Source organism: Tamandua tetradactyla, chromosome 16, assembly GCF_023851605.1.
Source record: "Tamandua tetradactyla isolate mTamTet1 chromosome 16, mTamTet1.pri, whole genome shotgun sequence".
NCBI classification, from domain to species: Eukaryota; Metazoa; Chordata; class Mammalia; order Pilosa; family Myrmecophagidae; genus Tamandua; species Tamandua tetradactyla.
In genome coordinates, this window is record NC_135342.1 from 56,824,479 (window position 1) to 56,849,865 (window position 25,387).

A 25,387-nucleotide genomic window follows, 5' to 3' on the forward strand; every position below is an offset into this window, starting at 1 on the left:
CCAAAAGTTAATTAAAAGAATTCTAGAACAAAGTTAGTTAATTTCTGTCACTAATTCATATGTACTTAAGTCCACCTCAATTCCTTATTTATCTACATTATCCCTATTTCCCCATATTTAAAGAAACCACTATAATAATATGAACAATTGTTACTTATCAACCATACAATAAGGTACTATAAAGCTTAACTAATCTATTACTTATAAATTCCTCTACAAAGAAAAACAACGTTATGATGCATAGCCTTGGCTTTTATCACTTAAAATTTTAATTATAATTCAAGAAGGGAGATGTAAAGAGTTAAAGAAAAAACAAAACAAGTTGTAGAAAATAGCATCTGAAAAGACATTGTTTCAAAGCTACAAGAAACCTTAAAGTGTACGATTGTCTTCTACTGGAAGACCCAAATTATTAAGAATTCAATTCAATTCAATTCAAAACATATCTATAGATTCCTCACAGTTCCAATAGAAAGAAAAGCAGGATTTTTTTGTACATTTGTTTGTAGAAATATTGACAAGATGATTCTAAAATTATACAGAAACATAAGGGCTCTGAAAATATCCAAGGCAATCTTGAAAATCTTGAAGAACAAAGTTTCATGTGTCACCCTATCGTTACTAACTTGTAATAGTAATTGTGCAAGTTGAATTCCAGAAAAGCCATGTTGTTTAATCCTCATTCAATATTGCTGTGTGGGATTTTTTCTATTGTTTCCATGGAGTTATAATTGTGGGTGGTAACTTTTGATTAGATAGTTTCCATAGAGACGTTTCTCCACCCATTCAAGGTGGGGACCCTTTTGTTGGTGCCTTAATCTGGACATTTTCATGGCCTTAGAACTGTAAACTTGCAATTTATTAAATTCTCATTTTGTGAAAGCTGTTCCAGTTCTGGTATATCACATTCTGGCAACTTGCAAACTAATAGAGTGATATATACTTGTTTAGTTCATGAAAGAACATTCTTACATTTGTACTATTCACTCCAGTTTATCATACACAACAAGGTTCACTGTGTTATAGAGTCCCATGGTTTTCTTCTAGCTTTCCTTCTAGTGACATACACAACCCTAAACTTCCCCTTTCAACCACAATTACACACATAATTCAGTACAGTTAATTACACTCACAATAATGTAGTACCATCACCTCTATCCGTTCCCAAACATTTACAGTCAATCTAATTAAAAATTCTGTACAAATGAGGTATCAGTTCCCCATTCTCTATCTTCATTCTGTCTCCTGGAGACCTATATTCTAGATTTTAACTCTACGAATTGGTTTATTTTAATTAGATCATACTAGCTCCATTATGCAATATTTGTCCTTTTGTGTCTGGCCTGTTTCACCCAACACAATTTTGTTTAAGGTCCATCTATGCATCTCACGCATCAGAACTTTATTCCTTCCTACCACTAAATAAAATTCCATTTTATGCTTTTTTGGTTTGCTAATGCTACCAGAAAGCAATATACCAGAAATGGATTGGCTTTTAAAAAGGGTTACAAATTTATAGTTTGAAGGTCATGAAAATGTCCAAATTAAAGCATCAAAAAAAAGGATAGCTTCATTCAAGAAAGGCTGATAATTTCTTGGGTTTCTCTGTCACGTGGGAAGTCATAGAAGCTGCTGTCCTTCTATCCTGGCTTCTTATTTCAAACAGCTGTCTCAGCCTCTGCATCTTCCAGGGCACTCTCCTTCTATATTTCCAAATATCTGTATCCTGGATCCATCTCTCTGTTCTCTGTGCTGACCCTGAGCTCTCTCTATGTTTTCTGCCTTTTATTCCCTTCATAGACTGCTCCAGTAAAAGGATTAAGAGTGGGTCACATTTCCATGGAAAAGACCCAACAATAGGTATGAACTCACAAGACTGGATCAAAAGATCATGGCTTTTCTGGGCCATAATGATCTCAAACCAGCATGTATGTATATATCCTGTTTTGTGTATCCATTCATTGGCTGATGGACACTTTGGTTGCTTTCACCTTTTGACATTTGTGAATAATGCCACAATGAACATGCTGTTCAAGCATCTTTTAAAGCCTCTGCTTTCAGTTCTTCTGGGTAGAGGGATTGCTAGATCATTTGGCAGTGTTATACTTCCTGAGGAATTACCAAACTATCTTTCACAGCAGCTGCATTTTACATTCCTTTGCCCACAGTGAATGAGTGTCCCTTTTTCTTCACATCCTCTCCAACATTTGCAGTTTTCTGTTTTTTTAACAGTGGCCAATCTAAGTAGATATGAAATGATATCACATTTGATTTGCATTTCCCTAATAGCTAGTGATTTTGTGCATCTTTTCATGTGCTTTTTAGCCATTTGTATTTCCTCTTTGGAAAAATATCAATTCAGCTCTTTCATCCATTTTCTTAAGTGGGTTGTTTGTCCTTTTATAGTTGGGTTGTAGGATTTCTTTACATATACTAGATATTAAACCCTTATCAGATAGGGTTTTTTTTTAGCCATTTTTATTTCCTCTTTGGAAAAATATCTATTCAGCTCTTTCATCTATTTTCTTAAGTGGGTTGTTTGTCCTTTTATAGTTGGGTTGTAGGATTTCTTTATATATACTAGATATTAAACCCTTATCAGATAGGGGGTTTTCAAATGTTTTTCCCAGTGAGTAGGCTGCCCTTTGATTTTCTTGACAAAGTTCTTTGGGACACAAATTTAACATTGAGGAAGGCTTATTTATCTATTTTTTCATTCATTGCTTGTACTTTGGGTATAAAGTCTAATAAACCACTGTCTACTACAAGACCTTGAAATACTTCCTCACATTTTCTTCTAGGAGTTTTATGGTCCTGGCTTTTATACATAGGTCTTTTATCCATTTTGGGTTACTTTTTCTATAAGGTATGAGATACAGGCCCTCTTTCATTCTTTTAGGTATGGATATCCAGACCTCCCAGCACAACCTGTTGTACTTTTTCTATCTTATCTAAAATAAATCTTTGTCTTCTCTAAGGTAATGAAAATGTTCAAAGTTTTCTCTAAAAGCATCACTAATCTTGCTTTCATGTTTAGATTTTCAGTATATATGAAATTAATATTTGCTTATGATGTACGGAAAAGATGAAGATGTATTTTTTTCTCTCGTGATTGCCAATTGACCGAGGATCATTTTTGAAACTTTTTGCTCCATTTCACCCTGAAGTCACATACAGAGAGTAATGAAAGAAGTCAGAAGAAAGGGGTATTGACTTTATCTAGATGACATGTACATTTATGTAAAACTCCATTGGACCATGTACTTTATATGTGTGCACTTTACTGCATGTCAATACAGTCAGGTAACAATGCAGAACCAAATATATTCATATTTGTATAATATTGATATACACGTGTGGTTGATTGAATTGTGTACTCCAGTTTGACATGTTCTTTGTCTTCGTCTACATTCGGGTGAGTGTGGACCCACTGTATACAGGATCTCTTTAACGTGATACTTCAGTCAAGGTGTGCTCAATTGAATCAGGTTGGGCTTTAATCTGGATTAATGGAGTCCTTTATCAGCATAGTGAATGTCAGATGGAGAGAGAAGAAACAAGAAACAGTCTGATGCCTGAACTCCATAGAGCCGAGAATAGAAAGGAGAAGCCAGGAGAGGCAGCTATGTGCATTGCTATGTAATAGAAAAGCCAAGGAACAAGGATCACTGGCAGTCAGAATTTCACTGTCTACTGGGAGAAGCAACACCTGGCTCATGTTTTGATTCTGGACTTCTCCTAGCTGCAAGACAACCAATAAATCCCACTGAGCATGCCCAACCACTGAATGGTATTTAACAGCTAGGAAACAAAAACAGTTTTTGGTACTAGTAGTGGGGTGTTGCTATTACAACTACCTAAAAATGTGGAAAAATCTTTGGAAATGGGTAATGGGTAGAGGTGAGAAAAATTGTGAGATGCCTGATAGAAAAATGGTTTGAAGAGACTGTTGGTAAAAATATGGCCTTTACAGGTATTTCCAATAAGACCTTAGGAGGAGACGGTGAATGTGCTATTTGAAATTAGGAGAAAGGTGATCTTTGTTACTATGTGACAGAGAATTTGGCAATACTGTGTTCTGATGTACTTTTGAAAGTAGAACTTGTAAGCAGGGAACTTGGATATTCAGCTGAGGAAATTGTCAAGCTAAGTGAGAATACTCCAGCCTGGCCTTTCTTTGAAGTTTATAACAAGAGGAAAGAGATAAGCTGAGAACTTAATTCTTAAGCACAAAGAAACCAGAAATCAATGGCTTGGAAAATTCTGAGCTAGTAAAGACGATGTGCTCTGAGACTAGGGCCAGTCACAGCTCTATCGGGATCCTTCCTAATTTTGGGGGAAATGTGAGGGTTTAACTCAGCAACCCTTTGCTAAAGAAGTTGTGGCTGAATATGTATCCAATCAGCCATTACAGTGGAAGTCAGAATTGGAAATGCAGTTCCACAGAAAGGATGTGTGGAAAGTTCTCTTGTCTGATGGCCTAGATCCTCTGGAACTGCATGCAAAGCCAACAAAATTTTTAAAGAATTCATATGAAATTAATTCAGATCTATTGCCAGCATGGACTAAAAGCACTAGAGAAGGGGAGAATTAAAGATGCCTTCAAGGACAGAACCTTGGATGCAAAGGTTAGGACTGAAAAGATCTCCTCAGGCCAATAGAGCAGGCCCACTCATATTTATGCAAAGGGCAGGCCTGTCCCTGTACTTGGAAGGGGCAGATTATCTTCCCTGGAGGGGAGGAGGGCCTTTTGTCATTATTCAAAGAAAATGCCACCACTGCAATGTTTGGAGAGGATGCAGCTGGCATCCAAGCAATCACAGAGAGCCCAGCCATCATTCTAACGATGGGAGAAAATAGGTTCCTAACCCAGTGTTTGGGGAGAGCATAGTCAATGTTCGAGTGCTTGCAAGGAATGATGTTGCTGCTCCATCAGGACCAGAGGACAAAATACCAATGTCATGACTCTCAGAACTTGAAATCCACTTTGCCCTCCTGGGTTTCAGAATTGTTTGGAACCCATAAGGCAAGTTTTCCTCCCAATTTCTCCCTTCTGGAATTGGAATGTTTGTCTTATGTCTGATTATTGTTTATAGGAGCAAGATAATTTGTTTTCTAGGATTCACAGGTCCACACATAGAAGGGAATTTTGACCCAGGATGAACAGGATTTTATATTTATATCTTATTAGAAAGTTGTAGCATATTTTGAAAAATAAGATACTTTCAAGTGTGAAAAATTACATTAGATAAACTTTTTGAAGGTGATGAAGGGAAATAATTCATGTAGAATAAATGTGATATAAAATGTCTCTTAAAAAAGCTTTATGTGAATTTATAAAATGGATAACAGTTATCAACTTTCTATAAGATGTACATTTCATTCGATACATTTAAATTGATGTCTTTTAAAATCTTACCAATTAAATTTTAACCCTTAACCAATTTGATACGACTTAGTACTTGGCATTGTTTCTGAAATGCCTTAAAGTTTGGGAGATGTTGTGATGGAATGAACGTATTTTACATGTGGGAAGAATAGGTCTTTTGGGGTCCACAGCGCAAGTCAATAAATTCCCATTTTATGTAAACCTATTGTATGGTATTTGTTTTACCAGCTAGGCAATTACAACCAGATGCTTTAAGTTAATGATGTTTCATGTCTTTCACTCCTTCTCTGTATTACAGATTAAATAAGTAAGGTAAATCTAAGTGGAAGAATAGCAGGATAAGTTAATCACAATTTGCAAAGATTTGGAAAAAAACCTTTTTGATACGTTTTCTAGAACATTGAGGAAAAGTAAAGTCTCCAGCGTTCAGATGATAAATGCATTTGCAAGTAAGGTGACACAGAGTACTTTCATTAACAAAATTATGGAAGTACTTAATGGAGGTGTATGCTGATAAATCATTGGAAGAAAATTGGTGTTAGGTGATGATAAATTCTTGAAATTGCATCATGTAAGGAACTTACGTTATTGAGTGACTTTTACACAGCGAAACTCTTGTCCAATGGTATTTTTCTGTGTTCAAGGGTTTTTCAGCATTTTTCTCTATAAAAAAAGAAAACGAATGTAACTGATATTGGTCTCTGTCTCATTCTACTAATATGAAATATTATTCTGTCTATATGATCTAATTGATAGAAAGTTATTTTCATTGCTGAGATAAATCTTAATAAAATTTTACTTCTCTATGATTAATAAATTTACTAAAATGTAGACAAATATTAATTGTAATGAACTGTTAATCTAAATATTCTTAACACTCTGAAACCTTGTGGACCAAGGACATTGTAAAATAAAAAGGTTAAGTGCATAATTTGTAAAGATTTTATATTTATATCTTATTAGAAAGTTGTAGCATATTTTGAAAAATAAGATACTTTCAAGTGTGAAAAATTACATTAGATAAACTTTTTGAAGGTGATGAAGGGAAATAATTCGTGTAGAATAAATGTGATATAAAATGTCTCTTAACAAAAGCTTTATGTGAATTTATAAAATGGATAACAGTTATCAACTTTCTATAAGATTTACATTTCATTGGATACATTTAAATTGATGTCTTTTAAAATTTCAGCGTTGAAAATGTGCCAAGAATTACATCATTTGCAAGTACACACACATAATAATGAAATGTCCTGTGCTAATTTGCATACTGAGAGGGGTTGCATTTTAAAAATTCTTTTGGGAGTACATAAACAAAAAGGTTTGAACGCCAAAAACATGAAACTGTTGTCAAGCAATTGTCACAGTGTGAATGGGCACAGAAACCCTGTTGTCCTACAAACCCTTTTGCAGTTTCCCAGTAACTTCCTGAGCACAGTCCTCAATGCCGGGTACGTAAGGACATGGCATGGCCTCATTTTCATACATTTATTTACTTATTGATCCACACTAATAAACAATGATCCCCTAAACAGAACACTTGGTACTTCTCTGAAAGGGCCCCGCATGATCCCCAGAGTGTACTATTTCTGCGGTATAGTCACTCCACAGGTCAATCGAACAAGCTAACATCTCTTACCCATCAAAAAACACTCATTATCACTCCTTCTTCTTAAAATACTCCTATATAATAGCATAAAGACCTGTGCTTTTTTTCAGAATTATAATCCTTGTCATACTAAATGTTTGTTTCCACCAATGTTGAAAGGTTATGAACTCCCTCAGAGCTGGGGTATGTATTTTTTCTTTTTATTATAGCCTTTAAATCTTCAAATTTTAGTCATTATCATTATATAGTACACATGTGATTGTGAATAAATGAATTCGTGAAGAACAAATGTTGATTTTACTTTTATTTTTCAACAAAGGTGGGCTTACTCATTTGAAATAACTGATAAAGGTATATTTGAATTACCCACCATTCTTAACTTTATAATACCTGAAAGGCAAATCTGTTTTATTTTCAACATATTAAAGTTATTTAAGAAATCCTAAATAGAATACCTGAGAGATGTTGACAAATGTGACAAAATTATCACAGCTTTACATTTCTCATATGTATCTCCCTAAATTGAGTGTTCTTTAAGTATATTGAGATGGGGTCTGCAAACTTGCTGACTCTATTGACATTTTGCAACAAATTGTCTCTTCTGACTATTAAAAATCATAACATTGTTCTGTCCTTAAGTATGGTTTCTGGTTGCAAAATCTATAAAAGAATTATTCAGTTTGCACATTATGACTAAAAAGATTAAGATGGTAAGCAGTAAACCGTAGCAATCCTAAAAGAAAAATAAAATCATAAATCATAAATCAAACACAGCAAATCCCCATTGTGCCAGATTTGAGGACTGACTGGCTGACAGAATGGCTGATTGATTGGCAAACGGCTTAGAGGCCTGGATAACAAGCTGACGGAAAGACTCATTCACTGGCTCACTGATTCCTTGGCTCAGAGCTTGACTGACCAGCTGACTAGCTGCTTGGTGGACGGGCTAGTTGACTTGCTAGCTGACTGGTTGACTAGCTGCATGGTTGGCTAACTGACCAGCTGCATGTCTGATTAAGTGGATGATAAACTGCACGGCTGCCTGATGGACTGGCTTGGAGGTCAGTTGGCTGATGGGTTGATTGACAGTTTGCTTGACTAAATTAAAAAGTGATATGCAAGATCGCACATATTCTGGAGGTGTTTTCAGTCATATACACTCACCCACTCAGAATGCTAGATTATGCAGAGGTCCTCACCATGTTTGTTTTCTGGGACATGCATAAAATTTACACATCCATTTCCGAAGACTTATTACACCTGAATAACTCAATCTTCCGATGTTAAAATAATAAATAAATAAATAAATAAAACTTGAACTTCTGATGTTAACCAGAGCCCATAAGGGAAGGATCAGTGACTCTTTGCATGGGTAGTTTGAAGTGCAAAGGAAAAAGTAAGAGTGCTGCAATCTGGAGGAGCCCAACCAGAGGTTGTAGATGTAGATGATCATAAGTTAGCTTGTTTCCCCATGGTGGGGCAGTAACTTTCTTTTCTCTGTCTCATGTTAGAGAGATGGATAATTAATTTTACTGTGATAGATTCATTTAATCAGATCCAACTGCATCTCTCAAGTAGTGAATCATATAAAATACAAATAATTTAAAAATCTACCTAGTGGGACTTCCGGAAAAGATGACAGCTTAGTAAGACGCGCGGGTCTTAGTTCCTCCTCCAGAAAAGCAACTAAAGAAACAGAAACAACACGAAACAGCTCCCGGAGTCACGACAGAGACCAAAAAGACAGCGTACCCCATTCTGGAACGGCTGAACGGGCAGGGAGAATCCGCTGCGGTGAGATACCCGGGGGCGCACGTTTTCCTGGCCGGGGCGGCTGGCGACTGCGGTCCCCTCCACGCATGTGGCTCCCCAGTCTGACTGGGAACATTGGATAGCGGGGCCTTCCCGTCACGCTTGGCGTCTTGGGCCAGTTGGGCAATATGGACCGGCACTCCCCCAAGCCGCGGCCAGCGACCCCCGCCTCCATGCACGGTTTCCCGGGCCGACTGCCCTGCAGACAAACGACCGCCATGAGCACCACCTACTGGGCATGAAAAGAAAAACAGAGCCCAGAGATTCCACAGAAAAACCTTTCAACCAGCTGGGTCCCACACCCAGGGAAATCTGATCAAATGCCCAGACACCAGCAGAAAATAATGGATGACGCTCGGAAAATTGAAGATATGGCCCAGTCAAAGGAACAAACCAATAGTTCAAATGAGATACAGGAGCTGAGACAACTAATGCTGAATATACGAACAGAAATGGAAAAACTCTTCAAAAACCAAATCAGTAAATTGAGGGAGGACATGAAGAAGACATGGGCTGAACAAAAAGAAGAAATAGAAAATCTGAAAAAACAAATCACAGAACTTGTGGGAGTGAAGGACAAAGAAGAAAAAATGGAAAAAACAATGGATACCTACAATGGTAGATCTAAAGAGACAGAAGCTACAATTAGTGAACTGGAGGATGGAACATCTGAATTCCAAAAAGAAACAGAAACTATAGGGAAAAGAATGGAAAAACTTGAGCAGGGAATCAGGGAACTGAATGACAATATGAAGCGCACAAATATACGTGTTGTGGGTGTCCCAGAAGGAGAAGAGAAGGGAAAAGGAGGAGAAAAACTAATGGAAGAAATTATCACTGAAAATTTCCCAACTCTTATGAAAGACCTAAATATACAGATCCAAGAAGTGCAGCGCACCCCAAAGAGATTAGACCCAAATAGGCATTCTCCAAGACACTTACTAGTTAGAATGTCAGAGGTCAAAGAGAAAGAGAGGATCTTGAAAGCAGCAAGAGAAAAACAATCCATCACATACAAGGGAAACCCAATAAGACTATGTGTAGATTTCTCAGCAGAAACCATGGAAGCTAGAAGACAGTGGGATGATATATTTAAATTACTAAAAGAGAAAAACTGCCAACCAAGACTCCTATACCCAGCAAAATTGTCCTTCAAAAATGAAGGAGAAATTAAAACATTTATAGACAAAAAGTCACTGAGAGAATTTGTGACCAAGAGACCAGCTCTGCAAGAAATACTAAAGGGAGCACTAGAGTCAGATAGGAAAAGACAGAAGAGAGAGGTATGGAGTAAAGTGTAGAAAGAAGGAAAATCAGATATGATATATATAATACAAAACCAAAATGGTAGAGGAAAATATTATCCAAATAGTAATAACACTAAAAGTTAATGGACTGAATTTCCCAATCAAAAGACATAGAATGGCAGAATGGATTACGACCCAGCAATACCACTGCTAGGTATCTACTCAAAGGACTTAAGGGCAAAGACACAGACGGACATTTGCACACCAGTGTTTATAGCAGCATTATCTACAATTGCAAAGAGATGGAAACAGCCAAAATGTCCATCAACAGACGAGTGGCTAAACAAACTGTGGCGTATACCTACAATGGAATATTATGCAGCTTTAAGACAGACTAAACTTATGAAGCATGTAATAACATGGATGGACCTAGAGAACATTATGCTGAGTGAGTCTAGCCCAAAACTAAAGGACAAATACTGTATGGTCCCACTGATGTGAACCGACATTCGAGAATCAGCTTAGAATATATCATTGGTAACAGAGACCAGCAAGAGTTAGAAACAGGGTAAGATAATGGGTAATTGGAGCTGAAGGAATACAGACTGTGCAACAGGACTAGATACAAAAACTCAAAAATGGACAGCACAATAATACCTAAGTGTAATGTAACTAGGTTGGAACACTGAATGAAGCTGCACCTGAAATATGGTTTTTTGTTTGTTTGTTTGTGTGTTTGTATCTTTTGTTTTTGTTTTTTTTTCTTTTTCCTTTTTATATATATATATATTTTATTAGTATTATTATTTTAATTATCTTCTCTATATTAACATTCTATATCTTTTTCTGCTGTTTTGCTAGTTCTTTTCCTAAATCGATGCAAATGTACTAAGAAATGATGATCATACATCTATGTGATGATACTAAGAATTACTGAGTGCATGTGTAGAATGGAATGATTTCTAAATGTTGTGTTAATTTCTTTTCTTTTTTTTGATTAATAAAAAAAATTTAAAAAAAATCTACCTAGTATTCCTCTATCCATTAGGAAATTGCTCCATTCCTAAGGAGCAATCAAGAAATTGCTCCTGTGTTCTGATGACACTACCCATCATTGTCTTAAAAACCCACCATCTAATGATTCTGATCCAAGTTCTGTTTCCAAAGAATAGGAAGATGGACTTACAAGATAGACTATACCATTCTACACATGCACTCAGTAATTCTTAGTATCATCACATAGATGTATGACCATCATTTCTTAGTACATTTGCATCGATTTAGGAAAAGAACTAGCAAAACAGCAGAAAAAGATATAGAATGTTAATATAGGAAGAGGAATTCCTTGTATGGACCAGTTTTGTATCAAGTTTCTGGAGGCTCTCTTTCCTGCCCCAAGGATAGTTCCTGACAGAAAATTAAGCTAAGAAGAAGAAAGATTAGCAGAAAGCTAGAGATGGAGACTAAAGTCTTCTGTTTGGACATACCCAAAGCCTGCTATTGGAGTTCCAATTGAGCTAATTTGAGTTCTGACATTCATAATCAAGAGTTCTGAATAATAGTGAACCCCAGTGGTGCAGGTTATACAATAGTAGGTATATGATTATTTTAACAGCAAGCTATATAATAAATAAATATCTCTAAATAAAATATTACAAAATTTTAAAATCCATAAAAAACACCACTAACATGCAAACAAATTTCACTAATAACCGCTATCAAGAATTGACATGATACATTCAAGGACCTCGACATGTTGCTTGGGTAATTAAAAAGATTCTGATCAAAACATTTTCAACCAAGACTATTTTCTTTAATATTTTGACTATACTGATCAAACCATTGCCTTATTTCTTTTCTGAATGAATTAAAGTCTTAGAAATTAATCAGTTAGACAAACGCCACTGATTTTGCACGTAGGTATACCCTTATTAGAAATGTCTTCTCACCTGTGCCTTATCTTCCTGGTAAATGTTCCTTCATCCATTAAGATGAATCAAAATATATCTGCTCTGTGGAAATTCTTATTTAAATATTTCTCTCCACCTGAATTCTGTGGAATTATGTGTTCCTTTCTAAGTGTTCCCGAAACACTAAATACCTCTATTTTAGAATTTATCATGATTTGTCATAATAATTGCTGCATAAATCCTTTCATATGCATTACCTTCCTCCTAAACAATGAGACTTTCCAGGGCTGTGGGGATTTATTTTTCTTCTTGTTATTTCTGAAAGATTTGCAAATTATTCAATATATACCATCTGGTCAATAAATGCTAATTACATGATTGAATAAGAAAATATATTAATCCCAATGCCAGACAGTCAATAATTCCTTTGATAATCTCTTTTCTTTCAAGATTATAGACAAAATCAGATTTAGAAAATGATAAATATCTATGTAACTCATGTAATTCACAATGGACTAGATTTCTTGCTTTTCTCATTTAATTTCTTGATTGCATTAAGGATGAAAAGGCTTCCTGAGGGAATGATGAAAATGTTTTATTAATGGAGGGTGGTGATAGTAGCAAACATTGGGAACCCAATTAAGAGCTCTGAAATGTGTATCTGAATGTGATCAAAAAGGGGAAATGTTAGATTGTACATATAATAACAGAAAAACAATTTTTTTAATCCCTGGAACTCACAACCCAAACAATGAACTCTAAGCTAAATCATAGTTTAATTGATAGTACAATTACAAAAATGTGCTATCATCACCTCTACAAATGCTCCCACCAATGCAAGGTGGTGGAGGGGTGGTATATGGGGATCCTGTATTTTACACATGATCGCTTTGTAAACCCACAACTTCTCTTATAAAGAAAAAAAATAAATAAAGGTCTTCCTGAAAATAAAGTTAAAGGCTTTTGATTTTCTATATGTGTGGACAACTGACATTTCATAATATTTAATCAAATAACAAATGATTATATAGTGAGATTAAATTATTTGATCTCATGGAGCACATAGAATATCATGGAGACCCATATTTTATGTGCAATACAGAAGAAAGCAGAGGCATTAATTGTATCAATTTTATAACTAAGTAACCATCTTATAATATGAAGATTGAAGTGGGCCAAGGCTTTCAGTCTCTATATCTCGAATTTGCCTTAATGTCCTAACTTCTTTTTTTGTTTAATGTAGAGCAATGTAATTTATTTAGTAAGAAGGAAACAGCACTTAAATCATTATTTCAAATAACACAACTATAGATAGTACGTACTGGCAGCTTATTTACAAGATCTGTTGATGATGTTTAAAGGAAACTGTCACATTTTCAATTCAGATGGACATTATTCAAGACAGACGTGTCCACTAGTGGATCATATATACTAAAATGTGTACAGACACTATATATAATATCTAGCATCTACAGTCATAGTGTCTTCACACAGGGAAAATGATTTACATTTATCGACAAGTTAGAAATAACTTTTGGGAAAAACTGTATAGACAATGCCACATATGGAACATGAAGTACAATACAATGACTACTGAGCTAGTTAATTGCCATATTTCCATACAGAGCCATGGCACAGGTCTCTTTTGTTCCTTTCCTGTCCTATTTTGAGTCCATGGATCCACTCCTACATCCCAAATTTGGTCCTTACTCTCCCTTTCCACATGCTAGTAGCTCACTCATCTTTTACTAGACATAAAGATGCCTAAAGCCTCTGCGGTACCATTCTACTAGTCATACCAAGCCACATTAAATAGCAGTTTGCAAATCATTTCTGGATATGTGAAGAATTTCTAGGTTTCTCATCCACCCATTCTAGCAGTAAACCTAGCTTTTGGTTTTTCTCTTGTTTTTGTCACTCTTCACAGTCCTTCACAGAGCTGACAATTCTTATTCTCCCAATCCTCAAACAGCATGAATAGTTAAGAGTGTGGACCCTGGCCCAGATGTCTAGGTCTGAATCCCAAACTTGGCAGTCACTAGTTATATGGGCTCAAGGAAGTTATGTACACTCCCTGAGGCTCAACTTCTTAATCTGCAAAACAGGGATAATAAATTGAATCCAATACGGTGGTTAAGAGAATACAATAGGGTATGTGTTCTAGATTGCTAGCTGCTGGAATGCAACACACAAAAGATGGATTGCCTTTTAATAAAAGGGGATTTATTTTATTAGTTCTTCAGAGGAAAGGCAGCTAACTTTCAACTGTGGTTCTTTCTTATGTGGGAAGGCACAGGGTGATCTCTGCTGGCCTTCTCTCCAGGCCTCTAGATTCCAACAACTTTCCCCAGGGTGATTTCTTTCTGCATCTCCAAAGGCCTAGGCTGAGCTGCAAGTGCTGAGATGAGGTATGCTAAGCTGCTTGGTCTGTGCTAGGTTGAGCTCTCTTATTTAAGTACCAGCCAATTAAATCAAACATCATTCATTACAGCAGGCATGCTTCTTAGCTGACTGCAGATGTAATGAGCAACAGATGAGGTTCATTTACCATTGGCTCATGTTCACAGCAACAGAACTAGGTGCCTTCACCTGGCCAAGTTGACAACTGAATCTCACTACCACATGTACACCCCTTGTCAACTTGGCAACTACACGCATCACCTGAAACAATATTAAGGTGCAAAAAACTGTTTTCTGGCTATGGACTTATGAATCTCAAAACAAGATAGCTGGTGCCAATATGCAAAAGATGGACAGTCACAGGATCCATCAGGAGAAATTGGAAGGAAAACCTGCAGGGCAAACACCATTGGATTTCAAAGTCTGAAAGTCATTTATTCTTTAGCATTAGAAAGTGGCAGTCCCACCCTTTCCAAAGGCCTATGCAGTGGCCCACCTCTTTCCAAATCAACTTCTGGGAACACTGAGGAGACTACCTTTTTCTCGGCTCCACTTTCTCCAGGCATCAGGGCCACACCTGGGCTCTCTGCATTTCCAGGGCACACGCTCAACCCCACCATGTGGTGGCAACCAGGCTCTCCCCAGTCCCAAGGAGCGTGCTGTACCTTTTCCAAGACCTGAGGTGGCACAATTCTTTCACTACAATGAGATGGAAGACTCATCCTCTGCCCTCAGGGCAAACTCAGCCTCTCCATGTACATGGGTGAGCCACTCTCCTGGCTGAGGTTTCTTGGCTTCAGACCTGAGCTTCCATGGTTCTCACTCTGCAAACTCCAATTTGTCCCTTCTGTGTTCCCCTTTGTCCAGATTGGCAGTGGTTCTGTTTACACCAACAGTCTCTTCAAGCACTCCAGGATTTCATCATTCTCTTCACAATTCCTCCAAAATCTTCCCCTTAGCCATCCAAAAAAACATTCCAACATATCTGGTATTTGCAAACTGCGGCAGCATCCCACCCTCTGGTACCATATCTGTTCTAGTCTGCTAGCTGCCAGAATGCAACAAACCAGAGACGGATTGGCTTTCAATAAAAGGGGATTTATTTCATTAGTTTTTCAGAGGAGAGGCAGCTAACTTTCAACTGAGGTTCTTTCTTACGTGGGAAGGAACAAGGTGATCTCTGCTGGCCTTCTCTCCAGGCCTCTGGGTTCCAACAACTTTCCCTGGGGTGATTCCTTTCTGAATCTCCGAAGGCCTGGACTGAGCTACAAGTGTGAAATGAGGTACGCTGAGATGCTTGGGCTGTAGTCAATTAAATCAATCATCATTCATTGCAGCAGGCATGCCTCTTAGCTGACTGCAGATGTAATGAGCAACAGATGAGGTTCATGTACCATTGGCTCATGTCCAGAGCAACAGAACTAGGTGCCTTCACCTGGCCAAGTTGACAACTGAATCTAACTACCACAGTATGCATCTCAAAAAATAGAGATTTAGGAAAAAGGACTAGATTCAGGGAAACAGAAATAAAGGAAACCAATAATGAAGGAGGGAGGGAGGAAAAGTCAAGATTCTAACTACTTTTAAGCATTACATTTTCGTAGAATTCTTTCAGGTTAAAGAAGGAGAATGAAAATATAAGGTGCTTTCACATCCCTCTAAAGTTAAGCCACAGTGAGAGAAAACCAGAGGGAGGAGCTGAAGCTAGAAGTCAATGGAAACTAGAAGAGAAAGCAGAGGGCATCACTTTCTGACCTGAGGCAGGATTCCAAGTAGAGGATCCTCATGGACTGTGGCAAGCCAGCACCAGAACGGTGCTGATTTTAGAGAAAGCATTACCTTGCTGATGCCTTAATTTGGGACTTTTCCTAGTTTCAAAAGTGCGAGCCAATAAATTCCTGTTAAGTCAACACATTTTGTGGTATCTGTCATAGAAGCTGGGAAACTAAGACAGAAACCCTGCATATATATTGAGAGAAAGATATGAATTACAGTGGAAACCATGCAAGCAAGGAGAATTGAGCGAAATATATAAAGTTTGACAGAAAAAAAAAACACCAACTGAAGACCTTGTATCCAGAAAATTCACAGAGAAATAAATATTCCTCAGATAAACAGAAACTGAAGGAATTTATCATCAGCAGAGAAGCCCTGCAAGAAATGTTAAAAGATATTCTTCTGGCAGAGCAAAGAAGAACCCAGGAGGAGGAATAAATGAAGGTAAAGTAAAATATTCTGTATCTTTATTTATATGCATGTAAGATAACAGTTTGTTTACAGTAGTAATAGTAACAATTTGGTAATTCGAAATTGGGTAATTATAGAATATGAATAACTAACCTGAATGTAGTAATGTTATAGGGATGGAAGGGAAGAATTGAGGACACGGTGTTATAAGGTTCCTGTAATGTGAAGTGGGATAATGTGATTTGAAGATCTATATACATTAGTTAAAAATGTATATTGAAAACTCAGACAGTACTATATTTTAAAGAGGTAGAGTTGATAAGAGAGGAGATAGAATGAAATCATATGAGATAGTCAAATAAAACCAGAAAAGACAGAAATAGCATGCTCTTAACATGAACAGAATATTGTTACAAAAAATGATTGATATTAACCCAAATCTATCTAATAATCATTTTAAATATGAATGGTCTAAATAAAAATTAAAAGATATTGTTAAATCTGCTAAAATACAAAAAAACTAAGCTCAACTATACGTTGTCTACCAGAAATATGCTTTAAATATTAAGACACAGATAGACTGAAGACAAAAAGAGGTGGAAGATATACCATGCCAACACTAATCAAAAGAAAGCTGTAATAGCTATACAAATTTTAGACTAAGCAGATTTCAAAACAAGAAATATTATCAGGGATAAACAGGGGACTACAAAATTTATAAATTCTTTAAGAAATAGCAATCTAAAATGTGTATGCCACTAACAACAAAGTATCAAAATAATGAGGCAAAAACTAATATAAATGAAAGGAGGAATAGAAAAATCCACTATTATAGTTGGAGATTTCATTACCCCAATGTCAGCAATTGATAGAACAAGCAGGCAGAAACATCAATAAGGATAGAATGGACCTGAACAGTAATATCAATCAGTTAGGACTAATTGATATTTATGGAATAACCTATACAACAACAGCAGAATGAATATGTTTCCCAAGCTCACATTGAACATTTACCAAAATAGATCAAATTATAGACCATAAAATTACCATAAAATTTTTTAAAGATAAAAAACATACAAAGTATTGTCTCAGACCATGATGAGGTTAAATTGGAAATTAATGAATAAAATTAATTGAGGGTGCACAGGTGGTTCTGTGGTAGAATGTGCACCTTTCTTGCCAGGGACCCGGGTTCGATTCCCAGACCATGCACCAAAAAAAAAAAAAAAAAAAAAAAACCCATGAAAAAAATCCCCAAATATTTGGAAATTAAACACCATCTTAAATAACATAGGTCAAAGAAAGTCTCACAGGATATTAAAAAAAAATTTTGAACTAAATAAAAATATAACTTATCAAAATTTGTGGGTACAGCACATACAATGCTTAAGAGAATATTTATAGCATTAAATGTATTTGTTAGAAAAAAAAAAACATCTAAAATCAGTAATCTAAGCTTTTACCCCAAGAAACTAGTGAAAGTGAGCAATTTAAGCCCAAAGTAAGCAAATGTATAGAAATAATAAAAATTAAATTGTAAACAAAAAAAGCTGTGGTGAAAAAAATCGATGACAACAAAAACTGATTCTTTGAAAAGTTCAATAAAAAACTTAGGAAACCTCCAGTGAGACTAAACAAGAAAAAAAAAAAAAAAAGAGAGAAGGCACAAAATTTAATAAAGGAATACAATAAACAGCTCCATTTCCTCAAATTTGAAAATTTAGATGAAATGAACCAATTCTTTGAAAAGCACAAAATATCTAAACTCAAACAAAGGAAAATAATTTTAAAGCACCATATATATTAAATAAAATGATGTTATACTTAATAAACTTTTATAATACAATTATTAATACCCATATGGTTTCACACATGAATTCTACCACATATTTAAGATACCAAGAGTCCACAATCCTTTCCAGAAAATAGAAGCAAAGTCAACACGTCTCAATTATTCTATGAGACCAGACTTAGTCTAATACCTAAATCAAATAGGGACATTACAGAAAAGGAAAATCTTCGGTTGTTACCTCTCATGAACAAAAACACAAAAAAATCCTTAAGAAAATATTAGCTATTTGAATCCAATAATGTTTCAAAAGAATTTTACATCATCACCAAGTGGGATTTATTCTAGATAGGAAAGGGTGACTCAAAAATCAATCAATGGGTGCACGGGTGGTTCAGTGGTAGAATGCTCACCTTGCATGCGGGAGACCTGGGTTCAATTCTCAGACCATGCACCCCCCCCCCCCAAAAAAAAATCAATCAATGTATTTTACTATTTCAATAAGCTAAAGAAAAATGCTATGGTCAAATCAATAGATTAAAGCATTTGACAAAATCCAATGCACATTCACTGTAAAACCACTAAGGAAATTAGGAATAGAGAGTAACATCCTCAACTTGTTAAAAAACATTTAAGAAAAAAACCCTACAAATATCATCCTACTTAATGTTGAGGAACTGGATACTTTTATCCTAAGATGAGGAAAAAAGCAAAAATATCCTCTCACCACTCCTATTCAACATAGTAGTGTCAGTTCTAGTACTGCAATAAGACAAGAAAAAGAAAAGTGTACAGATTAGAAAGGAAGAAATAAAACTCTCTTGATTCCCAAATGCCATGATTGTCAAAAGAATACAAAAGCAAAATGAAAGTGCTCTCCATGGCCAAACATGGAATAATTTGAACAACAAAATAAATAATGCAGTAGCATATTATTGTAACACAAAGTATAAAATAAATACCCATGTGGTAATATTTATATAAATAAGTCACTGAATAAATAAATGGAAGCTAGTGGACACTTCCTATGAAGAAGAATTCCAAATAATTTGTATAGATTTCCATCCTTAAGGGATTCTCCATTAAAGCTTCTCCATTCTTTAAGTATGGGCTGCTCCTACTTTTTTCCAAGAGTACATAATGGAAAAAGAGAACAAAAAAGAATAAGAACTTTACTGTGAACCCAACTGGCAAATACTACCACAAGCCAGGTGATCAAAAGTAACATCAACAGCAACAAGTCATATTGATTGTTTGTGCCCTTGATATGAGGTGATGAGAATGGAATTTGATATAAGGTAATGAGAATGGAACTCGCCTTTGTGGTCCTCCTCCCAAAAGTGCATTAACCCAGGCTAGCCATAAGAAAAACATTGGGCAAACATCAATTGAAAGACATTCTACAAAACACTTGCCCAGTAATTCTCAAAACTGTCAAAAATTTCAAAAGCAAAGAAAATTTGAGAAATAGTAAAAACTATACCTAAGGAAGCATGACTACCAAGTGTGATGTGATTTTCTGGATGGGATCTTGAAAGATAAAAGACATCAGGGGAAAAGTGAAGTAATCTGAATGAAGTATTGACTTCAGTTAGAAATAAAGTATCAAATTATTTCATTAATTGTGACAAGTAATATGTTTTAAAAAGGAGAATTGGGTATATGATATAAAGGAACTCATCTCCATCTTCAAAGTGATTCTGAAAATCTAAAACCATTCTAAATTTTTTTTAAAAATTACCAAGGTGATTTTGTGAGGTGAGAATTGGGGAAATGGTGATTGATGTTTCCAGAAAAATGTTTAGAATAATTTTTGCAGCAAGATATGTTTTAAGGATTGGAAAACACTTGTTAAGGCTAGAGAGGAAACCTGAGAAAGTATTTGTCAAACTACGAGTTTGGTGATGCAGGCAAGGCCCATTTCAGAGATTGGTCTATACACTATTTTAACAAGCTTAGACGTCACTCTAAAGATTGTGGGAAATCTTAGATGAGTTGGAAGCACATAAGCAACCTGAGCAAATATTTATGTTGGAAAGATAATTTTGGCTATAGCACCTAAGACACAGATGTAATATATGCCTCAGTCCAGGCTATATATGATGGCGTCCAAGTCATACAACATGGAAGTGAAAGGTAAAACAAAGACGCTATAAAAGGGAAATTATATGGAATATTGTTGAATTTCCTATTCACTGAATAGGAAAACTGAGATTTGGAGAGATCAAGAATGATGTTCTACTCTTTTGTGGAGCTAGATTCAAACCCAGGCTTTTCAGCCCAAAGCCATTTTTCTGTTGACCTTTCTGCTATGATATTTAAGATGAATCTATTTAGCCCATGTTTATCCTTATAACCATTCCAGTTTATGGTTTATGTGTGCAATGAGGTAGACGATGGGAAGTAAAGAGGTGACTATGTTTATTTCTAGATTTGCTCAGTACATCTTTGCTCTGTACCATAAAACCAAAGAGATTTGAGAGCTAATTGGCCCCAACACAGAATTTGCCTGAAAGGAACTCAACCAGAATTTATAAAATGAGTTCAAGCATCAGACAAGGCATTTTACAGCTTGTTCCCATTTAGTCTTTCCAGCAACTTTTTAGGTTCATATTGGAATTCCCATTTTGTAGATAAAGAAATCAAGTTATGATAGAACAAATAGATTACTAAGTATCTGCATTTAACAAGTATGATAAAACTTTGATTTAAGCCTACATTTACCTAGCACTGAATCCTGTGCTTTTTACAAAATACCATATTATTTCCCAGTAATAAAAGTGCTCACTATAATTATAACAAGGGAAAGGTGTAGACCCCTATAAAGAAAACTCCTTTGAAATGTTCAAATAAGGACTAGTGAATAAAATCTTTTTTCCTTGTCAAAATTGATAGTTTCCCAAGGCTTGTTCTTTCAAATGGCTTTAGCCATTTCTATCTGAGTGTTTCTCAACAGAAGCAAAAAAAGAGCTTCATGGATGACACAGTTCAAGAGTTGTTATATAAATCAGGCAGCATGAATGATCCCATTATCTGGTCACGGATCCCTAGTTGCTATAAGTTTTTGTTAGAGGTAAATCCTCATGCGCATCAACATAGGGAGGACCTTTAAAAAAGTCAAGGCCTGTTTCTAATATAAGATGATAGGGTGTGTGCAATGACACAGGACAGATTGGAATTCTCTCTGGACGAAATTTATCACTGCAGATATGACTCCCCTCTATGATCTGAAATAAAGGTGTCAAGAGAATGTCATCGAACAGGTAGGAGTGAGAAGTCCAAGTAACATTAGGAAAAACATGCCCATACTCAAGGGGCAGGGTACATGTCAGTTCAGGTCTACGGGCCAATGAAATAAAGCAGAATGCCACACAATTAACATAAACATCTGGGTGCATGGACAGCTCTCCAAAATTCTTTGCTCCTGACAAAGCTGCTAGATCTAACAAATTTCATAATGCAAATTAATTCATATTCCTGTTAATTTTTTTTATTTTTACCACTAAAATGTAGAGATTAGGAATAAAACAATACTCATATATTTTTTTAATGAAAGCAATTAGGTCTGATATGAGAAATATTGATCCCAGAAGAGAACTATTAATTAAACTTTGATCAGGACATAAGGTGGGTGAGGTATTGTGCCTAGCACTTTATATGAGTCATATTAACAAAAAAATCACTCTACCCCCCTCAAAGTAACCATAACTGTCATTTCCATTTAGCTGGTGAATAATGAATGCCGGACACATAAAATGGCCCCATAAATTTGCGTTGAATGAAACAGAGTCTGGGAGTTAAGTAACTTTATTACAAGTAAGTTTCTTAAGAACGTACACTTAATAAGAGTTAAAGCCAGATTGGAGCTCAATCATTCTCATTCTAAAATCATAATTAAAAAATAGTAACCAACAGCCCCCTAATGGTTTTCAATATGTTGAGGACTATGTACTATGTTTTCTACTTAGATTATTTTTAGTCATCCCTAAACTCTTGTACACTTGGATCATACTTCTCTGTTAACAGGGTAGCAGTGCAATACTCATGAGGAATAATGACCAAATTTAAGACCACGTAATGAGACAAAACCTAGTTTTGCTTATGATTTCAAAGTCTATGCACTTTCTACCATGTTATAGGTAATAAGAAAGTGACTGGCACCACCAGCTGGGTATTTGCCAAAACACGTTAATGCTACTTTCTTCTATCCCACTGATTTATATTTTCACATGGGAAATAAACTACATTTCATTTCTAAGCTATGAAGATAATAGTCACAGTGTTTTACATATTGTTTCTAAGCTAATAAGCTAATATTCACAGTGCCTTACATTTTGTAGACCCACAGTATTGATTAAATGAATGAAGAATGAAGTAATAAATTTTGGCATAAGTATATGATTCAGAAGGTTTAATTTGCTATAAAGATTCATGAACCTGCCTCATGAAGGATGGATAATGAAGTTCAATGTTTATTTATTTATTATTTTTTTCATTATACGTCATCCCCACCAGATGTAAGGTTCAGAAGGTCTAAGTCCTATAATCTATGACATACATTTATAAAAGCTCAAATTGTTTGTGCTCACTTCATGTGTGGATTCCATTTAACAGAGTTTGGTCTTTCTTTTGCTCTATCTTTTGCTCTGTGATGATTAACCATGTTGCTGGATTCCTATGACATTTTAAAGGAGTTTTAACAGTGCTAAGATACACCCTGAGTTCAACGTGATTAAATTTGCCTATAGTCTCTAATTCTTCTTGATTTGGAATGGACTTTTTATTATTTTCCAATGTCTTTAAGTCAAGGGCATTATGATAAAGTATGGATGTCTAAGTTTTTAAAATATTAAAATCAGGGCATAATAGATTGATTTTCTTTCTTGGGAAATATTTTTAGAGCTAGCAGGGACACGAGCAATGCCAGCAGATTGTGGCTGTTGAAAGAATGATTCTCAGAATTGAATTGGCCGAGTTCAAATCACCATTTTCTGTCATTATCCTGGGCAAGTTATTTACACGCTCTGTATCTCAGGTTCCTTCTCTGTAAGATGGATTTTATTATAGCATCTAACCCAAAGCATGAATGAAGATTAAATTTGTATTATGTAATGTGCTTAAAATGGTGCCTAGCTCAGAATAAGTATTCAATACATTAGCAGCTATTTTATTATCCGTATTAGAAAGACTCAGTATTTTCAAGGATTTTTTTTTTGGGGGGGGGGGGGGCAGTGCTATTGTCTCTGACTGTTTTAAGCCGGTACCCACTAGTCTTAGAAGATAATATATTTGTAATAGTGGTTTTATGTGCCAGATCTGTGGCAAGTTTATTATGTGAAAGATCTCAATAAAAATGAACAAACACTCTGCAGTAGATGTTAATATTGCTACTATTTTATAGACAATTAGTTTTCTCTAGCAATTTTCATTTGAGTGCACAGTTTCATGTAGCTTGATTTGAGATTTATACTGAGGTCTGCCTAAATCCAGAGCCTCTGTGCCTAAATATTATGCAAACTATTAAACAGGATTGAAGAAAAATGTTTTTCTTCTGTTTTAATTATTGTGAAATGAAAGCACATTTACCCAAAGTTTTCAACAATTAGAATGAAAGAAGTAGCATTTGTAGCTTAATCTCAGGCAGTAGGACATTATAAGAGAAAATTTCCTGCGTCTGAAAGTTCTGTTTAATTGAAGATTTTTCTCTTATTCTTTGTTCCCTTTGAGAGACTTCACTCACAATTATAATTTTCTTTAGAAAATAAGAGAAAATCAGGCTATACAATAGAATTTGCTTATGAAAAAAAAAAGCAGTCTATAGTGCTGTCAGCTTAGCTGTAAAGTTGAAGAACTTACTATATGAATGGAAATTTAATGATAACACCTTGGGACCCATTGCCCAACTGTGGCTTTTGTCAGGCAAACATATACAGCAACTGGGAAAAAGCATGCACTTTAGAAAGAATTTTTTAGAGTCATGCTTTGAAACTTTCATGGGTCTAAAATGTCTTATTGCCTACTCCTGTATTACACGAACAGCAGACATAATTCATTCATGCTTGCCGCAGCACTCACTCATGATTTGTGTTGCATTTGGTCATAAACTTTCTGACATACTTTTTATTAAGTTTAATATAAATTACTCACTAAAGATTATACTCAGACTGCAAAATAGTAAGCATGTATTGGTCAAGATGCCCATTTATCAGTTTTGTTTTCAATTCTGGTGTTTAATGTATTTCCTCCTTCTGGATCAAAATAATTTTGCCAGTGAATTTTATATACCGCAAGCCCAGCATACCTTGAGGGTTGAGACCAGGTCGAAATTGTATATGGGCAATGGCCAAAGAAAGTCTGTTAAGAGCTCAGTGGAGACAGAAAACAAATCAGTCTTGGGTATAGGAGAACTAAGTTTTAGTTTTGATTCAACGAGTAAGTGGATGTTACATTGTGGAAGAAACTTTTTACCTCTCTACCAAGTTTAATAAAGATGCCATTTAATATCAGACTTCCCTAAAAATGTCAATAAAAAAGTGTTTCTAGATTATATTCCAATACCTATGGAAACTATGACGCCCTCCCCAAGATTTCTATGTATTCCCAAAGGGCTTATATATTTTTGACTATGAAGGAGTTATTTTCTAGCTCGACTGAATTTTCATTAGGGACTTTGTGTCTTATGGCTCTCCTTGTATCTCTATCCTGCTGTCGATCCAAAGGTAGAACTTAGACCATTTCCTTGATGTCCACAATAAAACTGCAACAGAAATATTAACAACAAAGTAGCAATAATAAAAACAAACAAAAATATAACTTTGCATTGCACAAGTGTTTATTATAAGGTTTTTGAAAAAGAAGGTATCAAATTGATGTCCACAAAAGATAACAGCATCAAAATTTTTAAAATAGGGTTAAATATTAGGTATGCCTGCTCTTGCAATTCAAATGCAACACACGGCGTAAACTATCAAGGAATTTGTATACTTAATTTCTATTTCTCTACCTGATCCAGTCACTTTCCCTACTTTTTCCTTCTCCTACCCC